We start from the raw sequence: 25,079 nt of genomic DNA, 5'->3' as shown, positions 1-25,079 counted from the left end.
CAGTAACATGTTTGTGAGTGCTTCTGTATGTATACATAAAATATCCTGTTTTAAACACATACCACTAAACAGGCATAAGCACATCAGTTTTTTGTTTTGTTTTCATTTTCTTCTAAAATTTCAATATACCAGCGTATTTTTTTTTAATCCCTGGGCTGTTTTAGAGCCTGTTTCTGGCAATTACCTGCTGGATGAGAATCACATTTTCTTACCTTCAACCCCTCAGGAAAGACAGCAAATACTTCAAATGTCTCAAATGACATTGTGCTCAGTTTATTAAATTTTCTCGTGTTACCCTTTAGGGAATTCTAGCAGCAACAACTTTGGACTTTTTATCAACAGTTGAAGGTTTTGCTGCTATCCTCTGATATTTACTTACTGAAGATTTTGTTGTTGTTAAGTGACATTAAATGATTCCTCTTTATACGTGCCCAATGCACTGGGTGCATGTGAATATCTTTTCTCAGAATCTATTTGTCATAAGCATTTTGGGCAGATATTACACGGTGTGCAGTTTTACTAACGTCTTTGTAACAATGCCAGATATTTAACATGAGTTCAGTGCATGTGGCTGGTGTGTCAGTCCACTAGGCTTGACACTTAGGTAAAAGATGCTGTTGCCCTCATGGAATCAAATCCATTTGGGGAATCCAACTTGTAAACCAGTGATGGAAACTCATCCCTGCCGTCATCGTGCTGGGATCATTACTGACATTTGTGCTACTGCTTCTCAGAATACATCTTCAGGGATAAGTCATTTACCCTAGCCACACAACTGTAAGCGGAAAGGCCAGTTTGAGTTCCCAATTCTCTGACTCCATAGTAAATCACTCTATACAATGTATTGAGGGATATCATGCCCATTAGATGACAAAGTAGACTCAAGTCAGGTATACAAATTGAGTAGGAAAGTTATTTTATAATCAGGAGAATCATTTCCAATGCTATTTTTAGCTTATTACTATATAATTAAGAGCTCCATAAAACAAGAAGGAAAGAAGGCTATAAGGTGGAGATATATATATATAAAATCAATCTAGCCTGACTTTCTTCCAACCTCAAGTTTCTTGGATAGATGAAATTTAATTAATCTTTAAAATACTGTTCACATCCTCACTTCTTAACCTTTCCAAGACTTAATAACTTTCCATGTGTGGCTGCTCTCTGCCTTATATCTCTAACTCACAGACATTCTTTCTGTATAGAGATTGACAACATCTGGTTAACACCCTCTTGGTAATAACCTTTCATATTTTCTTGATTTTAAAGTAGAATTAGGTATCATTATTCTTGGAAAATGACATTTTTATATTGAAGTTCCTTTAGCTCCATGACCGTTGAATATAGACTTCTTCTTGGCTCTTAGGTATTTCTCCCTCAAGAGGTTTTCGTAATTCTGAAACCATTCCTTCTTTCTACTGAAATTCTGTTGTCAATAACTTTGTTTGTGCAGCTGAGCATAATTTGTCCTAAAAAGAAAACAGGAAATTCAGAAACAAATTTAGGTTCCTAGGTGTTTGGTCTTTCTTGGAACAAATACACTGTGTATTTCCAAATGGTGATTTTGGGTTCATTCAACAGTGAAGTGTTAAAGGTAAACAGTGTCACTGAAGTACCGTCTGGTGTCATGCCTACTTTGGATGTGAGCCATTTTACTTATTTAACCAAGAAGAGATACAACTAACACTTAGCTGATTAAAAGTCAGATTCCCATTGCGAAGCGCTAGCATATTTTCAAGTTATTAATAGCAAATATTGAAAATAACAGTTCAGGACTATGAACAAGCATAACCAAAAGCACACTCAGAAAGTCTTCATAAATAAGATCCATCAGTTACTCAGGGTTTACATAGCTTCCCCTTGCTTGTGAATATAAATGTGTTCAATTTCGTTTTGAGTGCAAAGACTTAGGCTCAAGGACAGAATATTTTAAGAAAATAAAGAAGAGTGATGTTTTTTGTGAATTAAAATTGATATGTTTAAAGAAGAAAGTTATTTTAATACTCTTGAGTAAAAGTAAATGTATTTCTAAATTTTTTAGTGAAATCACAGAAGGATACTATTAAAAATCGCACATATATCTATATTTTAAAAGATAACACCCCTGGTGAACTTTAAAAGAATAGAAGAGTATCATGGTACAGAACATAGACTTGGGAAATTTAGTTTGTATATTTTATGAAAATTTATCCTGCCAAATTTGTAAGTAACCAGGCTTTCAAAGATATCTCACCTTTTTCTAGTGAATAGGGTGAATATGATCTCTGTGATTTATACGGAAACCAGTACTGATGTGTGTGGAAGGGGAAAACACAAACGTATGTTACTACAGAGAGCTCCCTTATCTATTAGGAATCACAATCTATCAATTGGTGATTCAATAGGTTTGCATTCTAAATTATTTTATCATTTTTTCTTAAATATAGGTTATTCCTTAGATTTTTTGACTTGTATAAATGAATTCCATATTTAACGTTTCCCAAGGGAAATGTTTGATCTACATGAAGAAACTGAGTTTATTATAGTGTAGAACTTTCTTAAGAGTTTGAACGACTATATTTTTATTGAATAATAGTCTCTCCTCTGTAACCTCAGGTAACTTTTTTTCCTAAATTTCTACAAACATGCTTATCATGGGTAACTCAAGTATTCCTGAATGCCAGCAAGCTATAAATTAAAATTAAATATACTTTAAGGTAAACAATATAAACATACATTTCAATATTAAAGGACCCAGAGACTGTCATACTGAGTGAAGTAAGTCAGACACAGAGAGACAAATATCATAATGATATTTCTTATATGTGGAATCTAAAAAAAAAAGGGTACAAATGAACTTATTTACAAAACAGAAGTAGAGTCACGGATATAGAAAACAAAATTATGGTTACCAGGGGACAAGTGGGGGGGGGATAAATTGGGAGATTCGGACTGACATATACACACTACTATATATAAAATAGATAACTAATAAGAACCTGCTGTATAACACAGGGAACTCTGCTCAATATTCTGTAATGGCCTATATGGGAAAAGAATCTAAAAAAAAAAGGAGTGGGTATATGTATATGTATAATTGATTCACTTTGCTGTACACCTGAAACTAACACAACATTGTAAATCAACTATACTCCAATAAAAAATTTTTTTAAAAGTTAAATTACTTGTTATAAAACTACAAGCATTTCTGTTCATAACTTGTTTATCTTTTTACTTTTTCTTTCTTTACTTAAAATTAAGCAATTACCTGAAAGCAATAGTGTGCTTGAATCCATTACATACAAATGAAATGCAGCTATATTAAGGTGGCTAAGAAATTATAAGTAATAATCCTAAAGATAAGGAGTAAAGTACTATAAGTGCAGGTGACAGGATGATGCATCTGAAGGGAGAGATGGCACTAAAACTCTGACTAAATGTTTTCAAGGTCTTGTATAGGACAGAGCTGACTTTCAGTTTCTTGGGTCAGTTTATGGCTTCTTAAGGAATATTTAAACCCTCGGTTTACCCAAATGTGCTTGTAGAGATCTAGAATGATACTACAGTAAGGGTGAAACCAAACATATATGTGTTTTCCCATGTAATTTTTTTTTGTACCTCTGAATCTCCTGTTTTCCTCTGTTAGACATTCTTGGACTCTGCCTCATCTCCTAACCTCCATTTATTCCAGCAACCAGAGGAAGGCAGACTCCGTTACAGCTTGCCTTGGCAGTACTGTTCCTCTCTAATTTTCTACCCCAGACTGTCGCTGACAGCACCTTGGGACACTGGCAGGAAATCTCCCCTAGACTCACCCATGCATAGACTGGAAATGTGAAGGAATTAACATTCCTTAATAAGGGCAACCCTTACTACGGGAATTGGTGAAGAAATGCCCCCCTCTTCTGTCCCTTGATCAGACAATTTTAAGCATATTACACATGATTCCTCGGAGGGTCAAGCCTGAATTGCCCACTGTGTTGACTAACTGTGAACACACCTCCTACTGATTTTCCCTCTCTGCCATGCATGCTTCCTCCCTCACCCTGGCTCCCTGGCATCACTTCCCAAGTAAAATCCCTGCATGCTAGCTTATGTTCCAGACACTGCTTTCCAGAGAGATTGGCACAGGAAAAGACATGACTCACAATTACTGAATACAGTCATCCCGAGGTATCAGTGGGGCTTGGTCCAAGGACCTGCCACAGATATCAAAATCTGCAGATGCATAAGTCCCATAGTTGGCCCTCCTTGTACACAGTTCCACATCTGGGGATTCAACCAACCTCAGATCATGTATTAAGTTTGGGATTCGTGGTTGGTTGAATCTGCAGATGCAGAACCCATGTATCAGAGAGCTGACTGTATGTTTACTAAAAAAAATCTGCATATAAGTGGACCCCGCACAGTTCAAACCCATGTTGTTGAAGGGTAAACTATACTCCATTCTCTCACCTCTGCCATACAGCAGTACTTTCTCATACATAAATACCCATAATTGATATAATTTGTTTTCTAACTTCATTATTAATCTGTGTCTATTTGGGGGCCATAATTTTACATGTTATACTATGTTTTAATCTGAAAGAATATATCTCCTCCCTCATTCTTTGTCAAAATTATCTTGCTATTTTTGGAAATTTCTTCATATAATATGTTAAAGTAAACTTGTCAGGGACCATGAGAAATCTTGAGGGATTTTGATTGGGATTACAGTGAATTTATAGATTAATATGAGGAGAAATGGCATTTAATAATTCTGTGTGTTCTTAACCAGGAACACAGCATGTACCTTGGATTTCCTACCTTGTTATTTAGGACCTCAAGTTAATTTTATTCATATGAGGATTGCATACTATTCATTAACTTTTTTCTATGTTTTCCATTTTTTGCTTCTCTGAGATATACTTTACTAAAGCATTTTATAATTAGTGTTTGACATTTGGAAGGCTATCAATTTTAAATACTTTTCTGGTATATCCAACAACTTTCTAGAATTTTTTGTTTTAACATTCTCCTGGTGCATTGTCTTGCATATGCAAGGAAGACAATTGTATCATCTACCGTTAATGATGGATTACATCTTCCTTTCTAACATTTGAATCTCTTATTTCCTATTCCTTTTTAATTTTATTGACTGAACCTTCTAGAAGAATGGTGAATAACACAGGTAATAATGTCTTTTCTTATCTTCTATTCATGGTTCTTAATGGAATGTTTTGTTTTGTTTTGTTTTTCCAACTGTTATGTTATTTCTTTGGGGTTCTGATAGCTACTCTTTATCATGTTGAATAAATTACTTGGCATTCCCAGCTTAATAAGCATTTCTGTCAGTAATTGTTGGGTTTTATCAAATGCCTTTTTCACAGATCTATTGAGATGATTATGTTATTTCTGCTTAAAACATCTAATGTTCTGAAAATCACTTATAAAGTTATTTATATTGAATGATTTTTGTATTCCTGGAGTAACTCCACTTGACCATTCCTATTATTCCTTTAATATAACTTTGCATATCAATATTTCATTTGGCTTTGGGTACCTAGTTTCTTACGTGATATTAATTTAATCTAATAATGGTGTTGCCTATCAGGTTTGCCTATCTTTTCTTATGTGAACACTTTGAGTAATATAGGAAAATGTGCTCCTTGAAGGTTGATCAAAATAACCTATAAAAATTATTTATTTGGCATAAAGCAGGGTAGTCTTTTGTCCAGAATTTCAAATATATTTTGTCCTGGTTGGTTTTTCTATTCCAATTATGCCTTCTCAATTTATATTTGCTAAGAAAAAAGTATAAATTCCATTTAAGCTTCCTAAAATATTAGGACACTACTGCCCATAATATATTTATCTTAGATAACAATAAGACATTTACAAAAATTGCTTGTATACTAAGCCACAAAGAACTTTTTCTTTAATTCCCTGTAAGTAGAAATGGACAGAAGGCATTCTTTGGTCTTAATTTAAATTGCATATTCATTTTAAAAGACTAGTCAATAAATATGTATGTAACTATCTACCTATCTATTACCTATGTATGTATCTATCTAAAACAAACCTCTTAGCAATTTAAGACATTTATCTAAATGACTTTTTGATAAAAGAGCAATTCAGAGCAGAAACTGTAACATTTGAAAAATGGAGATATAAGAACACTTTTTATCCACAGTATGGAATTCAGTATTAAGATTTTTAAAATTTAGCAATAAATGCAATTTGCAGAAAACACTAGGGACTAGATAGAAGTAAGTTAGCTAAGTAGTCAACTGTGGAAGCTAAGACAAAAATACTCAAGATAAACATAAGATAGAAGAAAGGAGAGAAACAGAAAAGCAGAACTAAATGAACAGAAAGCAACAGAAGTAGACTTGGTAATAAAGTAAGATCTGGTTCTTTTAAAATGCCAATAAAATAGACAAATTACTTGCAAGACTAATGAAGAATACGGACAGGAAATGCAAATAAGTTCAGCAATGAAAAAGGGGAGAGATTAATAGGTACAAATACATTTAAATAGAAGAGAAATTATGTCCGTGTGTTTTTGTTCCTTTCTTTAACATTTAGTATGAGAGTTAAACAACTTTGCTGTATGTGCTTAATGAAGAATTCTTATACACTTTTCAATCCAGTTTTTATTCTGTGATTTTATATGATTACTAGGAAATGAGAGGGCTTCTGGAATTGATTTAAGAATAACTGCCAGTTTTATATTTGGTGACATGAAGTGCCAATTTTTTTAGAGAAAATGAGCTGTTTAACTTAATACTACTCGGTGTGAACTTCATGGAACTACAGGTGTTTATGATTTTAAATTTTATTTATTTATTTATTTATGGCTGTGTTGGGTCTTCGTTTCTGTGCGAGGGCTTTCTCTAGTTGTGGCGAGCGGGGTACACTCTTCATCGCGGTGCGCGGGCCTCTCACTATCGCGGCCTCTCTTGTCGCGGAGCACAGGCTCCAGACGCGCAGGCTCAGCAATTGTGGCTCACGGGCCCAGTCGCTCCGCGGCATGTGGGATCCTCCCAGACCAGGGCTCGAACCCGCGTCCCCTGCATTGGCAGGCAGACCCTCAACCACTGTGCCACCAGGGAAGCCTATGATTTTTTTGTATCAGCAGTACTCACTCTATAGCCTCACCACTCAAGATTCTATTGCAGAACAACAGCATCACCATCACCTGGGAATGCATTAGAAATGCAGGAGTTCAAGCCCCACTCTGTCTGACTGACGCAGAACCAGCATTCAATAAGATCCCCAGATGATCCATACGCACAATAAAGTGTGAGAAGCCCTGTTTTAGATAAATATTTGTGTAGGTAAATGGTGAAGGTGTTAAGGCCAGGGGAAGCAACTCTTTACTAATGTGGACGGTTGAATCTGAGTACCATTGTTAAACTAAATAAAAGGTCAAGTTTACATTCACACTGAAAGCTTACTTGGTTTATTGAAACAGATTCTAAGTTTTTAATTTTTATTTCTGATTTGAGTGTAAATAAGTTACAAAATAAATAAATATGTAAGTGTGGAAATAAAGTATGTCTGAAAGCCCTTGAATGTAATTGGAATACTATGGAAATAATTTCACAGTGGGTAATCCTTACCACTGAGTTTTTAAAAAGGAGGAAAAGATCCTTGCAGAATGAATATCTGTGGTTAAAAATCTCATCATCTGTTAAACATATGCTAAATAATTCTTGGAATAGCTTTTATATTATGATGCTGCTTTAGGGCAGTTTATGGAAAACTGCTATTATTATTAAAAACAACTTTATTTACTTTTAGAATCGCTGATTAAAGTAAAACTAGAGAAGGAATGAATTGTTAGAATTTCTAGTTTGTTCAGACCTGCATCTTCTTTATCCATAAAGAGGGCAAAATGCAAACCAGAATTTGCAGATGAGATTAATGAAATAAAGGAAGTCTCTAGCACTAATTAAAATTAAAAAGGATGAACAGATGGTCTTCACACAGCTGGAAGTATTCCGATGAAATTCTACCCATGTGTTTACTAAGGCAGCTCTGTTGCAAGAAAACACACCTGTTTACTTTTCTAAGAGCAAAAATATTATTAAATGTAGTTTTTATTTACTGCTATTTTGGCTGTTAAATCATTCCTCAGTCTTTCAGTCTCGTTGTACCCAGAGATAATCAGCTTTAAGTAACTTATTAGTATATATAGTAAGTATGTGTTCATTTGGGTACAATAATTTTAATCATTACATTCAAATGGCAAGCTGATCATATGCTACTTACTTAAATTTTTTTTTAACTGTGGGTCAAAAATACCCATGGAGAGGGTGAGGAAGAGAAATAACAAATATAAGGCTATGCATTCATTTTAATAGATTGTAAATAAAATTTTGAATTCTTTAATTTTTAAGATCATTTACCAAGCCTTTGTTCATTATTCAATGTCTTGGAATTTGTAACATATACAACAGATAAATGACTTTAAATTATCTATTTTTAAATGGTAAATACTTTAATAAATACCAACTATTTTATTATTTCCCTAGTAGAAATAATAAAATAAATAGAAATAAATAAATAAATAAATAGATAGAAATAAAACAATAAATTCCCTAGTAGAAATAATAAAAAGTATAACCACTTTTAACACTTTGCTAATTATTTTTGAGCATTTATATATATTTATAATCAGACTCTGTATACAATATTATATTCCACACACCACTATTAGGCAACTAAATAATTATTGAGGAATTATTACCAAAACCAGTCTCAGGTCCAAACAAGTGTAATATGGCAAATAACTCCACGTTTTCCTTGATTTTTAAGTACTTAAGTTTTGTCTTTCATTTAAAGGAAAAAACTGATACATATTATCCCTTAGTTCAAGTCTTACTGGTGCCCACGTCCTCTTTCTCATTTTAATAAATTCAGTTTCATTACCCACTATTGAACACTTACTATAAAGCTGGTACAAAGATTTTTATTAGTAATGCAAAAGAAGGACCAGAAAAATCATTATATTTGCATTCTAACGTATACATTGTATTCATTTCCTAGTGCTGCCATAGCTAAGTACTTCAAACTGGGCTGCTTCAAACAACAGAAACTTGTTCTCTCAGTGTTCTGGAGTCTAGAAGTCTAAATGAAGGCGTTGGTAGGGCCATGCTTCCTCTAATGGCTCTAGGGAAGGATCTGTTCCATATCTGCTCACAATTCTATTGGTGTCGTCAATCCTTGGTATTCCTTGGCTTGTAGACACATCACTCCAATCTCTGCCTTTGTCATCACATGGCCATCTTCCTGTGTGTCTCAGTTTTTGTGTCTCTTTTTCTCTTATAAGGACACTAGTTATTATTGAATTAGCACCCCACCCCCCTCTAGTTAACTTGATTATATCTTCAAAGACCTCATTTCCAAAGTAAAGTTACATTCGCAGGTACTGGAGGTTAAGACTTCAACTTATTTTTTTGGAGGACACAATTCAACTCATAACATAAAATTTGGCAAAATTTAGCTCAATAGCAATAATATTGGTAATAAGAGTGCTTTACTTTTTTAAATCATTTAAGTCTTTCCCCTAACAGCAGTTCAGCTAGGACACACTGGGATTTCTGACCTGCATAAAAGATGATATAATAAATTCGTTACTGCCTCTGCGTTTGGGTGTTGTTTGTTATGCAGCAACAGGTGACTAATGCACTTCCTCATCCGCTTCTGTTGCCATTTACTGCCAGCAGTCAACCAAAGGCTTTTTGTATGAAGGTGCTGTTTTCCAGCTTTCTGTCGAAGCACATTCCACCTTTTTTCATAGAGAGGTTAGAGAGAATGGGAAAGACAGAATTAGCAAGGGAAATTTGTATTCAGCTATAAAAATCCTAGAAATCTAGTCTTATGTGTTAATAATAAAGATCTCTTCCTCTTGCCTGGCAACCCAGGTCACCCTAAGTTAAGAAAGGGATATGCTGAGGTGTTTCAATGGTCCGCACTTGGGTTTAAATTCTGTGGGTGAAACCATGTACTTTGGAGGCACAACACATCCTTATGAAAAATTAAGAGAAGATTTTTCCTGGTGTATGGAGGTGTTTGGCTTGTTTAGTGAATGTCTTCCTACTATAAATAAATAGTTATTTATTTGGATAAGCATTTACCAATGGCAGTGGCCACAGTGACTGCAGATTCCCCAACTGGATTCTTTCCAAGTTGGAACAGCAGTTGCTTATAACAGATTTTGATTTGTGACACGGATAAACACTTTCAGTTTGAAGATATATCACTTTTGAGGGAAAGGTGTTTCTAATGTTCTTTTTGATTCATCATTTACACAAAATTAAAGTGTATAATTTTGTTCCTCTGAATTTGCTGTCACTCTTAAAGACAGCTATTTGTTGATCAATTCTGTTGATAACGGTTATAGTCAAATCATGTGGTTGAGCTATTCAGTCACTTATGTCATACTTTCTAGCGGGAAGAGAAAACAATGAATTCTTCATCTTGTATCTTTGTATTCAAGAAGAGTTTCTAAATAAAATCCCCAATGCAGTTGGGAAGAAATTACATTTCTGCCATAAGCTCAAAGACATCAATTTCTATCACCTGACTTTAATTTGGTATATAGTTTTCCAATGATTAATGACCAGATTTAAAGATAATCTCAGAAATAAAGATTGAATACGTCTTTTTTCTAATACTCTGCTGTATCTCTTTTCCCTAGTACATTCTGTTATACTTTTGAATCACTTACTAGAATTTATTTACACAGCATTGTGTGTCCCTGGTGTATCACTTTAAAGGTGCAATCACTCACTGATGTGCAATTCATCTTGATTTCATAGCAGTGTGATGAAAATCCATCCTTTAAAGATATTACGTCCTTTTAAATGAAAATGATTTTATCCCCTTCTCCAGAATGTTTGCTCTTGTAGCTCTCACTGATCTAAGGTACCATAGAGATTAAGACTAATTGTGTCTCCATGGAACCTAATGTTAAAAACAGAAAATGACTTTTGTGCACTCAAAGGCAAGATTTGTTCACTAATGGTATAACCTATAGAGTTCAATGCTGAGTCTCAAACATGTGTTGTTTAACATTTTTCCTGAAGAAGCTTGATTTAGTCATTTTTAATTGACTCTAAATTACGAAATTACCTTGAAGAGTAGAATCAGAATTTGAAATTTTGGTAAATTTTTGAGAAACAGTCTAATAATATTCAGTGAGTTCAAGTGCAAATAGTATTCTTGGATGGGAGGTTTTCATGTGTCTGTGTTGGAGAGACAATGAGTAATCTGTGATCGCATGCTCTTCGTGGATTTTGACTTGACCAGTGTAAGGACTTCGACAATCAAAGGCCAAGATGATAAGCCAGCCGCTTACTATGAAATTCCCTTTGGCTTACAGACTACTACTTGCTCCTTAGAGTAGAATTGGAGGGGAAATGATCACCAAAGAGCCACAGGAATGCTACTCAGATCCTTTCTAACCTGCTATGTCTAGTTATAGAGTTTGAAATGAAGGGAATGAAAAATTTCAGTCTAGAGAAATGAAAACATACAGAAGGCCTCCATGCCTGGTGAGGATCTGGTCACTTCATCTTGATGTGGTTTCTAGTGTACCACAACCCTGTACTTTACACATTTTCAGTGATTATTATCAGAGTCATCAAATCACTGCACTTTATGTTTCTCCCCTGTCCTTATTAATTTGTTAACAAAGCATCCAAGATGTGTTTAATCAATTATTTCTTTTTAAAATCAGACATCAGTAAAATACAAATTTTTTTTTTTTTAAATCAGTGTTTTCCACTGATGTACTGGTCAATAACTTGATTAGTAGTGAGATTACTTTCAAAAAGAAAACAACACTCCATTTCATCTGTTTAGATAATCAAGCAAATCAGCACATTTTTGGCCAGTAGAAAACATAACCGAATTTAAAACTCAGCCTGCATTAATTAGAATGCTCTCATTTTGTCCCACTGAAAATTTAAGTGCCTGACTAAAGTTTGCCGTATTTAGATTTAGAAATTCCAGGCTACCCTTCACTTCATGGACAAAAATAGATGAACTTAGAAGCAAAATCAAGACCTTTTCCTTTAATATATATACGTGTGTGTGTATATATATATATAAATATATATATATGTATATGTATATTTATATATACATATTTATATACATATATATGTATATGTTTTTCTTTTTCCTAACAAACAAATGCCCATTTGTAGAGGCTATTTATTTTTCTTCTTGGTGGCTCTATTTGAACCCTCTGATTCCTGTGTGGAATACAGTGACATATTTATGTCTGTGCATTCATGTCAGACCTTTAAGAGGTACTCCCCCATACCTACCAGACTGTTTGAAACAGCTCTTTGTCAGCTTTAGCTCACAACCATAAAATTGGCTTCTAGTTTCCACCTTGTTTGAAACTCCTTGGCCAATAACCCCTGTAACCCGAACCAGATGGGGAAAAGTTCACCCAAACAATGTTGGAACATGTTGACCTTGCCCACATATTACAGAGTAGAGGTTTAGAAAACCTCATCTGAAGTCCTATTTTCCTTTCCTTAGGGTATGTCAGAGAAAATTCCTTAAACCTTCTGAGGTCACATACTGGCAGATCTGCAAATCTGTAACATCTCCTCTCTCCTCCTTTTTGTCTAAACCTGCTTTAGCTCCTTGGGAACTGTTCAGTGGCCTCCATTCTCTGAATTTTTCAAGGAAGGTCAGTTGGATGGCCTTCCTCCTGCCTGCATTCTTTCTGTGTTTGGCAAAGCCATTTCTTCCCTGTTATGATCCCCACACAGTGGCTTCCGTCTTTCTCTTGATATTTATCGGGAGTCACGCTCTTACAGTATGAGGACAACTACCCCCTTAGGACCAGAATTTAATCTCTTCCATCTGAAGAGGCTTAGGTCTGATGCTTCCTCATTAACGTTCTTACTGTGAGGGATCCCCAAATGGACTTGGTCTCTGGAATTATCTTTTCTTTCAGACTAACGTTGATGAGAGAAAACTCTTGTTCACGAAATGAAATTGGAGCTTATATGTTGATGTTTTTATTTAGATAACACTCCTTTTATTCATTGCTTTATGTTTGACTGAATATTGGGGGCAAGGTTTTAGGGAACAAACATTTGCTGACACAGTAACACTAAAAAAAAAGACCACGAGCCTTTTACCTGCCGGCATGTTGTTTCATTTTGCAGAACACCTGAGTCAATTACTATAAACAGGGAAGTGTGGCTTTGAAAATAATTGTAATAATATTTTCCACTAAACTATACTGCTTTTACGATATAAAGATGAGATCTTTCAAATATGGACTCCAAGAATTGTAAAAGAGCATCAACTAACCACTGTTTGCAGAATATTGCTTTTTTCCACTCTCTCTAATTCTTCTTCCGTAGGTCTTATGACACAGTATTTCCAGAATCCACCCACCTTTCATCACCCCCATTTGCCCTAATCTAGGCATCATCATCTCCTGCCTGGACCTCTAAATAATCTTCCGAGTGGTCCAGCTTCTCCTCTTGCCCCGCGCCCCCCCCCCCCCCACCCATAGTCCATGCTTCATAGATTTACTACAGTGATCTTTACAGGGTTCAGCCAACTTTTTCTTAAAGGGTCAGATAAAAAATATTTCAGGCTTTTGGGTCACATTATCTTTGTCACAACTACTCAACTGTGGTATTGTGGTAAGAAAAAAAGCACGAAACCAGCCATTGACAATAGGTCAAGGAATTTGCATGGCTGTGTTCTAATAAATTTTATTTACACAAACTGAGGGTAGGTCCATTGAGTAAGGTTTGCCAACCCCGGTTTTAAAGCTATCAGAACCTGTCACTCTGTGGCTGAGGCCCTCCTTTGTCTTCCTATTATAGGTGGGATAAAATCTGAACTTCTTGCAAAGCTTTACCTCTCTTGACTTGCTTCTGCACATCCCCAAACAGGCACCCTCCTCCGTCTATCCCTAACAAGCTATAACTACTCTGGTCCTCTTGCTGTAACTCACAGCACTGGGCTATCTCCCTTCCCTAAAACTCCCCTCACTCCTATCAGCACTGGGCTGGTAGGTTTTTGGTTTCATTTTTAATCAGTTAGATTTTAATTCAAGTTCATTTCTGCAGAGAGGCTTCCCTGACCAACCTGTGAAGAATATTGCTCACGCTGTCCCTGTTCCACTTACTCTTTATACCTTTTACAGATTTACTTTCTTCAGAGTCCTTCATCATTTCAAATTATCTTATTTTGTGTACTTATTCTGTGTTAGACTGCTAGAACATAAGCTCTGGGAAGGCATGGACTTTGCCTTCCTTGAATCATAATTAGTGCACAATTAATGTTTGCTGAATGAATGTATAAATAGATGAGTACAGTTTGTTTAGTATTAGTACAGATTTTAAGTATGAAGTATTAATAGAGGAGAAAGAATAATTCCCTAAAGGCATGATTAAGCCAAAGTAAGGAAATGATGTGGAATTGCTTGCATCTTACTTGCTATATTAAACATTAGAAGAAGCAGAGGTTTAAATGTCTTAGAGCTTTCTGTCCCCTTCCACTCTGTGCTGTTTAACATGCACCCAGAGGAAAATTCTGAGGACTGTGCTCTACAAGGACATTGAGACCCTGGACCAGTCCAGGAGAGAACTATCAGAGCACACTTTCCGAGGAACAGCTGACAATCTATATTTGTTCAGCCTAGAGAAGATTCATAGTACTGGCAACTCAATATTGACATATAGCTTTATAAAATACCATGGCTCAAATATTCAAACACCAATGAAATCATCAAAAGCTACACAAATTCATTAGTCATCAGAGAGATGTCAATGAAATCCACAGTGAAGGTACTACTGTACACTCATTAGAAGGCTAAAATGAGAAAGACAGATAATACCAAGAGTTGACGAGGATGAGAAGCAACTGGAATTCTCAATTTACAGCAAAGAATAAATGGCTACAGCCATTAGGAAAACTGTTGGACAGGATCTACCAAAGTGAAAAGATAACTTACTGAACAGGAGAACATATTTGCAAATGATTTGACCAATAAGGGATTAATATCCAGCATACATAAACAACTCAACATCCAAAAAACAAACAACCCGATTAATAAATGGGCAGAATAACTGAATAGACATTTTTCCAAAGAGGAAATACAGATGGCTAACAGGCACATGAAAAGATTCTCAACATTGCTAATCATCACAGAAATGCATATCAAAACCACAGTGAGATATCACCTCACACCTGTCAAAATGGTTGTCATCAAAAAGAACACAAGTAACAAAGGTTGATGAGGATGTGGAGAAAAGAGAACTCTTGTACGCTGTGGGTGGGAATGCAAATTGGTGCAGCCACTGTGGAAAACAGTATGGAGGTTTCTCAAAAACTAAAAATAGAACTACCTTATGGCCCAGGAATTTCACTCCTGGGTATATATCCAAAAGAGAGAGAGAGGAGAGAGAGAGAGAGAGAGAGAGAGAGAGAATGTGGAATACTATTCAGCCATAAAAAAGAATGAAATCTTGCCATTTGTAGCAACATCGATGGACTTGGAGGGCATTACACTAAGTGAAATAAGTCAGACAGAGAAAGTCAAATGCTGTATGATATCACTTATCTATGGAATGTAAAAAATACAACAAACTAGTGAATAAAACAAAAAAGAAGCAGACTCACAGATAATAAAGAACAAAGTAGTGATTACCAGTGGGAAGAGGGAAGGGGGTAGGGGCAATATAGGGGTAGGGGGTTAAAAGGGGTTATTATGGAATTATATGAAATCATGTATGTGAAACTTCTGAAAATTGTAAGGCACTATAGAATTTAAAGAGTCTTTCAAACAAAATGTGAGAAAAAAATAAAACTGAACACAAGCATGTCTTATGACTCAACAATTTCATTTCTAAATAAATACCAAACAGAAAGGTGTACATATATGTCCTAAAAGATGTGCACATGAAAGTTCATGACAGCACCATTCAGAGAGCCCAATTTGGAACAACCCAAAGTGAATTGTGGTGTATTTATTCAATCAATACCTTGCAATAATTGCTACACGTAATAAAACAGATAAATTTCATAAACATAATGGTGAACATAGGAACCACAGTGAAGAGCCCATTCTGTATGAGTTCATTCATATAAGTTAAAAGCTAAGCTCTGTTATAAGTCAGGGGCTTGATGATTTGGAAGGGAGCTTTTATGGTACTAGTAATGTTCTATTTCTTGCCTCCCGTACACGGATGTGATCTTTTCTGTGTGTAAGATACGCATTAATAACATATTTACCTAATCGTTAAGTTGCTTCATGGTTTCCCTTACCATCTTAAAAGCAGAGCTCACATTTCTGCCTTTGGTTTTCCTCCCAAAACTCTTATACCAGGTGCTCTGTAAGTGCAAGTGACAGCACTCTTAGGATAAACAAGACAGGTGGATAAATTAGGGAATGTTCCAGCTGCCTTATGAATTGACCTAGCTGGAAAAACAACAGTCTTAACTTTAGTAAATCACACTCTAAATCTCACTTGCTTTTCCAGTATCAACATAAAATTTCAAAACTATTCAAATGTCCTTGATGCCATTTCATTGTGTATTTAATCCTGAATGGATTTTTGCTAAACCTTGTGCTTTCCCAGCAGAGATGTTACCCAGCACTGTCATCACCCAGAGCCTAGCCCCTGCTCCGTGCCATTTGTTGTAACTAATTGGCCTAGACCGCATGAGATCCTATTTAACAAAACATTTGATGGCTCCTCTGGTTGACATGTGCTTCAGAAAGCTCCCTGAGTATCTAAGGTTTTCATTAGTTGGTAGAGCCCACTGAGTTAATTATATTATGCAGTAGGTTTTAAGTTGAACAGTCAACAAGAGAAAGGAGTAAACCTGGAGATGCTGGAAAGGAGTAAACCTTTTCTTATTTTGGCAGCCTTCAAACATTACCCTCAGAACTTGAAAATCTTTCACTGAGGCCTTTCTCTAGGCAAAAAGTTGATGACCTGGGAGTGACTTAGTAGATCCAGGTGGCCCTTAGAAGAAATAAAATAAGACCTCACCCCTTGCTGGAATGTGTAATTTGTGTTAAAACTGGAGGGGCCCCTTACAATCTGTTGACAACATTCCTTCTTGAAAGGTCAGGACAAAAGGAAAGCTAAAGAGGCAAACCCAGTTAAATTCTGCTGTTACTCTGGAGTCCACAGAGCTGTGTCATGGCGGGGCATGGGTGTCAAAGAAGGGGAGGTTTGCTGAAGATTGCAGTGGTGTTCATTCTCTGCGTGACATTACTGGGGAGAAAATGGGGCCATTTTCTCTATAATCAGCTTCAGTGCCAGGAGCAGTGGAAGTGTAAGTTAGCTTTATGACAGTTTCTGGGTCCGAATTCTTATGCTGAACACGAATGTGGCAGCCATACTACATCATGAAACTCTTGAGAGTTTTTGCAGTATTGTCAGGTATGCTGCTCATCACAGCAGTGGTGTATATGAGAAGAATTTGGAGGAAGCCTGATCAATCCTTAGTCCTGAATGGAGTCCCTAGTTTCTGGATGTAAAGCTGGTTGTCATGAAGCATTCTTTTACTACTGGGAATTAACTCAGGGACCCTATCTCATTCACAGACCCAGCAGAGTATTTGGGTTCTATTTACAGGACTTTACAGGTTAGGCATCTATCCTAAGACGACTCATTATATCAACTTTATGGACTATACCAAGGACAAGAATTACTGCAGTATTACTTTCTTCAGTCATGCATATGTGGTACATACTTTAGGTATGGAGTAGATATAGATACAGGTATGGGTATCAATTATAGATATAGATATGGCTATGAATATGATTATAGATATAGATATAGATAATGATATAGATATAGATAATGAATTGTAATGAATATGGTATATTCACATAAAGGAGGCCGAGACATAAAGTGAAGAAAGAGCTATATTAGGTCATTCAGATGCTTTTAAAACACGTCTGCCTCTCCTTATCAACCTTGAAGATTAATTCTAAAAATCTAAGTATTTGAGAAAACAATGGATTTTACGTATACATAATAATGAAAGTGACTTGGAGTGTGAGATCCTTGAAGGCAAAGATAACGTATTTTTTGTCTTTGTATCCCTATCACCTTTCACCTAATAGACGATATATGGTTGGTGAATGAATAAATGAAAAAAGGAATAAATGACTTGTGACTATACCTTAATTCATTCTAAATAAAGCTAATAATAGTAATAATAATAATCATCTTCATCATCATCAGCCTCTAAACAGTTCCCCTCCATACCCAGTTGCTGCATATCCAGCTTCTTATTCTGAGGAAAAAAGGTAAAAATTGTACCTTTCTTGTCCCGTGATTTCCCCAAAGTAATGCCTAGGTGTCCCTGTAAGATTCTGCGGGGGGAGGGGGGAGGGCAGCTCACGGCCCCAGCACCGGAGTGATTGCAGCTGTGCACTGGGAGGGTAAAGAGAGGTTGACAGCAGGGGTGTTTGCAGCTGAAAGCACTATCAACCACTGCAGCTTATTAAGACCACCACCACAACAAAAAACAAACACTGGAGATGAATATAAGACAGATGATTTTGTTTATCTCAAGTGGAAAAGACAAGCAATGAGACCCCTGGGATCCCTGAAATGAGAAACTTCTAAAGCTAATTGAGATATGATTAAAAAGATTGTTGTGCGTTATTGCCAGCAGTCATGGAGTTTTGTCATTAGGTTCCCCAGTGTTGGAGCAATCTAACCAGTTATGGCTTTAGCAAGCAGCAGAGTTTACTATACACATTTTCTTGTAAAACGATAACTATTAAGGGTATAAGTGGAGTTTCTGAAACAAATTCAATAAATGTATCTTAAGAAATTTCTCTCTCTGGTATCATTTGTCAGTCTCAGACGTATCAGTTGAATTCCGTCTTTCTATATAGCAGTGCCATCCAATGTAAATGCAATGCAAGTCATATGTATAATTTTAAATTTTCTTATAACCACATTATAAAAAGTAAAAAGAAAGAGGAGAAATTACATTTAATAATATTTTCATTTAACCTGATATATCTAAAATAATATCATTTCAACATGTACTCAATATACAAAAATATTAATGAGATCTTTTGCATTCTTTTTTAGGTACTAAGTCTTTGAAATCCAGTGTGTGTTTTATACTTATGGATCATCTCAATTTTGTCCAACCATGTCATGATTCATGGCTAGTGGTTACTATATTGGACAGGGCAAGACTATAGCTTTTCTTCTACGTGGCTACTGTAAGAGACCTATTAAGCTACATCCCTTCAACTATGCCACTTGAAATTTTCAGGACTGCACCTTTTTAGTGATGTTAGCTTTGCTAATGGAAAGAAATTCTCTTTTTGCACTAATCTTTCTGTGAATCTCCCAATATGTGAAAGAATTTCTGATCATAAAGAGCACATCGTGGTTTTCCAGGAAAACATTGAGAAGTAATATTATTTGTTTAATTATACATTGAGCATGCCCCAAATTATTATTCAAGGGAAAATTTCAGGGTACAAACTATCCAGCTTTTATATATGGTTCATGGCAATGTGTTACAGATTGAAAAATCCCCACTGAAGAAGAACAGAACTACCATTCACAAGATCATCTTGAGAAAAATGGTACTGTGTACTAGGAAAGCCTCTTTTGTCTTGGTACCACTGGACATTTGAAAGTGCTGCTTATTGAAAACATTAGAATTTTCCCATTGATAAGACTGATAAGATACTGACCATTTATCTTTATGCTACACATCATTTTTCTAAATAGTATCATCAAATTACACTTTAAGAGATACAGTGTATAGAAGAAAAACACAGAAATCCATTCTGACACAAGTAGATTATTAAATTTACTGGAGAGTAGAAGGTATTTTTAGTTTAATTTCTTATCTCCAATTTCTATATATTATAGTTGCTTTCACAGGGTATTCAAAAGGTCTTGAGCTATTTATAGCATTTAAGAAATCAGACTTGGGGAGAAGGGAGAATAGCTGGTGGGGTGAAGGTCAGGCCACTTGTGTGTAGAACCACTAGTGCGTTTAAGAACTGTGAACCACAAGTATGTCAGCTAAATAGGAAAGGGCTCTCTTAGCTTCTTAGCCTGGCTTCCTAATTCCTCTTCTCTTTCTTCCTCTCTGCTGTATCTTATCCATTCTCCCTCTGCTTTTCTCCACTGGTAAGTGAGACCTACAGACATGTAGCAACAGCTGAAGGACAATAGATGCTTAAGCCAAGTGTGAAATAATGTCGTCCATATGGTGTGTTTGGGCATAGTACGTTGAAGGAATTTGATGTATCACCCCATTACCCATGGGATTTCTATAGAAAGAAACTTCTAAGAGGGAAAATATCTTAGTTATCCTTGAAGAGTTGTTTGAAATGGTGGAGAGATTGGTAGGATCTCTCACAGTGCCATTAAATTCAGTGATTCTACTAATCAGGAGTACTTCTGCTGAGAGTATGTGCAGAACAATAGAACAAAGAGGAAACAATGGCAGCAACACACCCATGATGATGGACTGAAGTAGAAAATCCATTGTGTGACATTGGTGGTAAGTGAGATGGATAAGAAGGAACAAACGGTTATTGAAGAGACATGTCCGTTATCCTTAGGAACTGATGAAATGATGAGGGACGTTTGTCTTGGCTCCCCTTCTTAGTGGATTTTGATAGTTAATCAAAATCCATTTATTCACATCTGCAATATGAAGACATCAACATCCACAGAGTTTAATGGCCCCTACCCAGCATTAATAGTTAGCCAGATTAAGTATTTGTTGTTAAATTCAGACCTCTTGTCCCTTGGCTTCTATAGAAGTGGAGGATTCGAATTCTGCATTTTCAGGCCCCAAGAAAAGCCAAGTTGGAAAATGAAAATGTTGTTGTTTTAGCAGAAAATAAAAGGTATCCTGAATGCTTGGAATCCCACAAATAAGCCACAAACTATATTAAACATGAATGAGCCGTAAAGAGCTCTTCAGAACTCAAATTTGGAGTCATTAAAGTCGCTTTGAATTTGCACTACTTTGTTGATAATTAAAACATGTTCACAGAATCTCACACGTGGGAACAATTACAGAGTTATTGTTTCACAATGAAGTTAGCAAATCATTTAAACAAAAACTGCAGAAGCAGAAGACTTGGTAGAACCTGAGCGTTACGAATGGTGGATCTATTCTGTTTGTATGAGTGAATAGCATTTAACAGTCATCTACACTTTTGAGAAATTGAAATTTCACCCCTTGCTTCATCACTAGGGCACTTAAAATTAAGAAACAATTCCTTTGAGGATAAGATTTTCATCCCTTTTTTTTAATCAAAGCAGAATTTAGGTTTATATGTTTTTAATAACTTATTTGAATAATTTCAAATATAGACTATGTCTATTTAAAATCAACAAATTGTGCATGGTGACGTGGTAAACCTAAAAATAATAAGCCAATTGATATATCCCCAAAACAGGCACATGAAAATTAGTTCTGGTATGATTAACATTTTAATAAATAACCAATTACCTGATTATTAATATCACAAATGTTTTCCTTTCTATTCTTCTCCTGTAAAAAACAAAGAGCAACAAAGCTTGCAAAGAGAAACCATGCAAATTGATAATTAGTAATGGTTGATAATGGGTTACAAGCCATTTGAAATCTTCCCGAGAGTATGGTGTATAATAAATAAATAAAGCATTAAATTACGTTAGCTCAAAGTTCAAATTATATTTCCCATAATATATTTAATGGGTAGACCTTAAATTTTATCCTAAGATTTAAGACTAGTATATAGTCTGTTCCTATTAGCCATGCTTAGTCCATATGTGTATGTAAATTTTCCTTTTAGCAACAAATGCCAGTGGGTGATAATGATTTATGTTTTAATAAAAATATTTGCTGTTTTATATTTTCCACTATAAAGTAAAAAGTAAAGGGCTGGTCATAATAATTCAAGGGAAAACACTGAAATATTCCACGCATGCATCGTTTCTGCATCCAGGACTCCAAAGACTCATCTGAGGTCGAGGACCAAGGATGCATAGAGAATGGTGAGGGAAGGAGGCAAACTTTTACGAAGTTGATCATGAAATTGATTCACCTGAAAAGCTAGACGGATTTCTATTTTGCCCTTCTCTTTCCAAGTTGAATGCTTGGTCAATTTTTGAAAATAAAATAATAATCACTATCATTACTGGGGCTGCTCTGGTACATTCCTCAGGCACCCTTGTATTCCAGCCTATACCAAGGGCTGGAGTTGTGCAGTGCACGTTCTGTACTGCCTTTCTGGTGGACCTGGTCCATTTCTACATCTACTGGGTATTTACATCTATTCCTTGGCAAATAACTTTTGAGAAGTAGGTAGTCTTTTACTGGAAGTTAAATGGCTTGCCTCAGGGTCTGTTCTTTTTGCCTACAGAGGTGGCAGCCAGTACTTTCTCTGCAACTCCAGCATCACCTTAAAATGGGTGTTGAAAGGAAAAGCCTGCATCCTGAAATGGATTTAGCTGGAAAGAGAGTGCCAAGCTCTTGGCATTCTCAGCTTCAAGACTGAATTTGGATTTAGAAGAGTTTATCATCCCTCTATGCTAAAAAAAGACACATGCCACATTATCGAGGGCTCTCAGAGACCCAAACAGTCACATGTAAATGAATATAACCAGACTCTTAGGAGGCTGAAAGCTCCCTTGAAACTAAAGATAAATGTGAGGAATTTCAGAATAGCTATATATCAAAACTTTAAATCTGTGGGAAACTTTTGCAGCAATTTGTAATCCAACTATGTGTGACAGCAGTACTGACATCTTTGAACTGTGAGTAATAGGATTGCTATTATGTCTCGTTGCCATATAAATACATCTATTTTTAATGTGCTACAGCATAATTTTCAGTTCAAGATAATGCATGCCACTGCTCTTTAATGGGAGTGATGAATAGAATATTGATTAGCAAACAGCCTAAATAACAGGTAATTGATAGAGGTGAGGGAAATGGGGCATTTCCAGCTGCATTTTTACATAATAACTACAGGTTTCTCAGCCACAATGATATATATCAGGTACAATCAAGAGAATGTAATATATGAGTTAATTTTTTAAACTAAAATGTGTGATGCTTAAAGTAAACATAATCATATGCCATAATTTGTCACTACAGATGAATTTGATACATTTACCAGTTGAAGGAAAAAAGTATCATTTACGTAGGGGGACAGAGGATACTGATTGGTTTATGGCAAGACATTTAATTTGTCTTTCAATTCACTTCTTGGGTGGAAAGTGCATGTATTTGTGAAATCATGATATTCACAGAAAGGCATCCTTAAGATTCTTGTTTACTCTGATATATTTTAAAGGAACTCAGTAGTATGGGAAATGTCTACTTCTGTTAGTTAAACCCAGAAAGGCACAACATTTGCTATTGAAGTTTACATAGTTTTCTGAGAAAGCAAATATAAAGGGAATGAGGAAATGAGCTAGATATACCCATCTCCATTTTCCAAGATGCCGTCATAGGCATTCTTTATAAATTTGACTTATGTGCTTCCCTGAAACCATAGTTGTCTCTTTTCTTTCTTTCTGCTGTTTACTTTGAATGTGTGCCTCAGAGGGTTCTGTTGCTATGGTCATCGCACTATGATTGGCCCACATGAGTTGACCAAAAAACTATTTGTAGAACTAGGATCCTGGTCAACATGGATTTCTTTCAAACCAGAAGACCTCTATTGTCTCTTAATGGATTTTTGGTGGCCTTAGAAGACCTTTAAAATATGAAGCTTTATTACTCATCTAAGTAAAGCTTCGATGAAAGTTCATGAAATTTTTCCTACATCTGTGCCACGTTTTCATAAGCATAGCTCCCATTCTCAAAAAATACTGAGGTTAAATAACAACAGCAGCACCATACTCCTTTTTAGAAGATAGTTGAAAAACTTGATAAAAGCAGTTAAAGGAAAACAAGCCAAAGTTGAGCACTCCTTGTTCATTTCTAGCCAATGCAATTTAATTAAATACAGTTTACATCTGTTTGCCCGCTTTCACTAGGACTTGAGGGATTCAGGAGAGCTCTTGTTAATAAAAGAAGGCAAAAGTGAATAACCTTTTCTGGGGGAAAAGTTTCTTTTTTTAAAATTAGCAAAGGCACTATTTATGGAAAAATTAAGTGAACGAATGTATTTTTTTAATGGTTCTATTTTGTGAAAATGCAGGACTATGTACTCTCCAGAAAACAGCTCTGACAAAGCATTATACTTATTTTTTAATGTCTTCTCAGTGCATTTGATGAGGCTAACAGTTCTGAAGCTTTTTCTGAGATCAACTTTTCCTTTATCCTCAAACCTAAGTGCCCTGAAAACAAAACACCTAGAATTATACAACATTTGAATTGAAGCAACACCAAAAACTCATGCCCCTGAACATTGAAGTCATGTCCCTCCAACCTCCCATATCTCCGAACTGAAGGTGTGTACAACGTGTGCCAGACTATTGTCCTCTTTCCCACCCTGACAAACAACTTGCTGTGATATCAGTTCATTTCCTATTTTTATCCTTTGCAAATTTCAACACAATGCCATCTAAATTAAGGAACATACTAGTGGTTCATGTAATATGGCTCAAAGCCTGACAAATAGTTGTCTTTGCATAAATATTCATGACTGATGGAACGTCTGAATGACTACGTGCCTCCTTATCATCATCATCGTCATCATTATGATCATCACTTGGTTTCTCAAGCTACCACTAATGAACTGAATATCCTTGATTCACAGTAGAAAGAAGTTATTCTCAGAATAGTGGTATTTGGTCTGGCTTTGTGGACTGATCATCTAAGTTTTCGATATGCGTGGTGACCAGAAAAGGATGATTTGGGTCATCGCATGATGGGTTTTTTCCCCCTTACATTGGTTTTCCATACAGCTTCTCATATTACCTTTACAATGAAATTAAAATCCGTATGATAACCACACCACAAATTTACTTAGAAACGACTTTAAGACAGAGCTGGAGAGGTTGTCAGCATTTTTTCATCCTGAGTGTGGTCCTCATGGTTAGCATTATTATCAACACTTCCCATCATAGAAATGATTCTCAAAGATAAAGGAGTGGGTATGGGTAAGA

The 25,079-nt window shown here is 35.8% G+C and overlaps 1 protein-coding gene across 1 annotated transcript in view; it reads left to right on the top strand.

Annotated features, from left to right (window-relative positions):
• Positions 1-25,079, top strand: part of GPC6 (glypican 6) — a 1,059,846-nt gene that overhangs the window by 417,543 nt on the left and 617,224 nt on the right. The gene's annotated exons all lie outside the window — the stretch shown is intronic.

Source organism: Eubalaena glacialis, chromosome 16 (assembly GCF_028564815.1).
Source record: "Eubalaena glacialis isolate mEubGla1 chromosome 16, mEubGla1.1.hap2.+ XY, whole genome shotgun sequence".
Classification (NCBI taxonomy): Eukaryota; Metazoa; Chordata; class Mammalia; order Artiodactyla; family Balaenidae; genus Eubalaena; species Eubalaena glacialis.
This window is presented reverse-complemented; position numbering and strand designations above follow the sequence as displayed.